Source organism: Elaeis guineensis, chromosome 13 (genome assembly GCF_000442705.2).
Source record: "Elaeis guineensis isolate ETL-2024a chromosome 13, EG11, whole genome shotgun sequence".
Classification (NCBI taxonomy): domain Eukaryota; kingdom Viridiplantae; phylum Streptophyta; class Magnoliopsida; order Arecales; family Arecaceae; genus Elaeis; species Elaeis guineensis.
In genome coordinates, this window is record NC_026005.2 from 66,733,425 (window position 1) to 66,736,600 (window position 3,176).

A 3,176-nucleotide genomic window follows, 5' to 3' on the forward strand; every position below is an offset into this window, starting at 1 on the left:
GAATACTTCAAATTCCATGTCATATTAGTCTCCTATATGTATTGGATACCAATACTTGTTGCACTTGGATATGAGTTTGATACTTATATTATCCTATTTCTGAAAATTAAAGAGATAACTAGATACTTCTCGGATGCACTTCACACTTCTCAGTACCTCCAAAGATAAGGAAAAGCACTTCTGTTTTTCTTTCCCTCCTGTTGACCTTTTAATATTTAATTGTCAACTTTGGAGTCCATGAACTCAACATTAAAAAATGAAGTATAAATTTGAGTCAATGATTTTCAGTGACAACAAAATGATGAGCTTGTAAAACTTGATGCTACCATGTAAGTATGGACTACAGTATTTTGATAGCATATGATGATTTTTAGATACTTTATTACATTAATATATGTGTGTACATATTTATGCATGTATGATGGTATAGAATGCATATAAATTTTTATTGATATATCTTAGATGATCCTATCCTATTTTTTCAAAATTTGCCACATTAGCAATATTCATGTCATGTCATATCCATATCACGTCTTGTACTGAAAAAATATTCATATCTATGCTTCCAGATACATTAGTAAATGAAAAATTGGTCGAGATGAACGTTTAAGGTGGTTGCTTATTTTTGAAGTTGCAACAAAGCCAAGAGCCAAATATATTTCCTCTTAAATCAAATATTAATAAAACAATCAAAGTCTTTAATTTTTCTCATCTATTCAATCGATCCATGTGGTATAGATCATCCAATTAGAATGTCTGCACTCAAGCTGATCAGGAGTCCTACTTGCACTTAGGCTGACCAGATAGTGAACCAGATTATTAATGTGATATCTACTATAATTACAGAAACACACCAAAAGGATCAAAACACGGATTAAAGAGAAGCAAGATTCTGCAATCCTAAGATTTGTGATACCGACGATCATATGTTCGAAGGGATTCAGCTTCCATAAAACTAGAATCAGGAGATCAGCACTCTGCTAATTCCTTGCACTTTATTCTTCCATCCTTTTCTCAACCCATCCACGTGGAGACATTAAAGGACAAAACGGTCAGGATGCAGACATGCCCGAAGCAGCTGAAAAAAAAGCCAAAAGTGTCCCATTTGATATAATAATTGATCTAACAACAAGGTGTTGCTAGTTATTGATTTAACATCACAAACATCTTTACCTTGGTTAAGACAAATAAATTTCTCTAAAGCCAACAAAACACCACAACAATAATAGCACAGCTGAGAACATGCATCCTTATTTTCATTCCATCACTTAACAAGACATAAAAATCATACAACCAGTCCTTCGTGAATGAAAACAAAAGGCAAACCAAGCAAGCAAGGTGAATTCAAATATTACTCTAAATGATAGAAAAAAGGTATGCATAAAAGAAGGAACAATCTTGTGAGCCCTCATCTTATCAATCCAAGAGATGAAAGAAGATACCGTGTTTCGGAACCCCAAGAACCCATGCTCCTTGCTCTTGTTCATGCTGTCCAGATGCACCTCCTCCACGCCGAAAACAGCATCAACAAACCACCAGTACCCCACCTCCTCCAGTCTGGTGGGCGCAAGCTCATGCTCCGCCACGATCTCCTCCCACAGCCCTTCCTTCTCCTTCATCGCATCCACCAGCTTGAACCGCTGCTCCTCTCCCTCCTACCCGACCCACTCCACCCCGAGCTCCCTCGCCAGCAACGGCCACAAATGCTTCCATTTTAACAAATCCCCGTTGCTACAATTGAAGGCCTCATTCTTGGCATACGGATCGATCGCCGCCCAGATCTGGTGCTCGGCGATCATGTCAGCATCGGAGGCATCGCTGAAATCCTCCCAAACTACCCGGCTCCCCGGCCATTTCAACGGGGCCCTTCCCGCCAGCAAATTGCGGCATAAGCACAAAGACTCCCCACCAAATTCATGAGGCTATACGTGGAGAAGCCGAAGATGGTCGTCGGGCGGTGGATCGACCACGTCCCGGTCCCATCCCTCTTCGCTATCTCCTCGAAGAGGATGTCCTCGAGGTCGTAGTAAAAGTTGGGACAGTCAAGCCGCGAAAGATCCTCGCGGAATGGGGGCTTATGGTGCTTTACCCTGCCCAAGGACTCGAACGAGCCGAGGTAGTGCTTGCGGCCGGTCTGGAGGCACACGTGCCGGAGACTGGGGGCATTGGAGAGGACGGCGGCGAGAACGTTGCGGAGCATGGCCGAATTGACCTCCCGGTTCTCGGCCTCGACGATGCGGTTCACCCACGCGACGTAGAAGACGTGGGTGACGTCGGTGAGGCGAGAGAGCTTCGCGAAGGCATCGTCGGGGTCGGGCACATCGCACTGGATGTGTTCGACGGGGAGGCCCTAGGTAAGGGAACGGAAAGAGACGGAGCGGGGGCGGCGCGACACGTCGGAGACCTTCCAGGGGCCACCGGGGGTGTCGGAGAGGGGGAGGATCTCGGCGAGGCTGTTGCCGACGATGCCGGTGACACCGATCACCAGACCGACGCTCTGGAAATTGGAGGCGGCGCCGCCACTGCCAGAGTCTTCATCGATCTTCTTCTCAGCGGCGCCCACGTCCCCGGCCCACCACCAGCTCATGACTCCGTTTATTATGGGTTGGTTTAAATACACCAGAGTGGTGGGAGAGCTGAGATTTATAGGATAGACACGAGGAGGGCGAGGGTGGTGCGGGTTTGTGCCGCCGCTGAGAGGGAAAAAAAAAAAAGGCCGGCAAAGGGCGGCAAGCGCCGTAACATCACCCCAGGGCCAACCCAGCACAGCATCACGTCTTGTTCCATCTTTGTTGCGTTTAGATGCTTTGCACCGGACCATCTGGCGCTGAAACCGAGTCTAATATTCGAACATCATCACATTTATATTCATTTATATTTTATTTGATAAATATAAATATAAATATAATATAAAAATTTATATTCATATTTATTTCAAACAGACGTAAATATAATTCAGATATTAAAAATATAAATATAATTATAAATATTATTTATATAATTAAATTTTATAGTTACAGAATTAAAAATATTATTAAATAGATGATAAATCAAGCCAATAACATGTTTATATAGTTGCATATTTTTTTAAAAAAATTAATAATAATTATATAAATTTTATAAAATTTTATGAAGATTCAGATATTCAAATACAGATCGAATAGTTATCTATCCAT

General features: G+C 42.7%; 1 pseudogene; it reads right to left on the reverse strand.

The window, feature by feature from the left end:
• Positions 1-1,268: 1,268 nt before the first annotated feature.
• LOC140853144 (3-oxo-Delta(4,5)-steroid 5-beta-reductase-like) lies at positions 1,269-2,733 on the reverse strand (annotated as a pseudogene).
• Between the last annotated feature and the right edge of the window lie 443 nt (positions 2,734-3,176).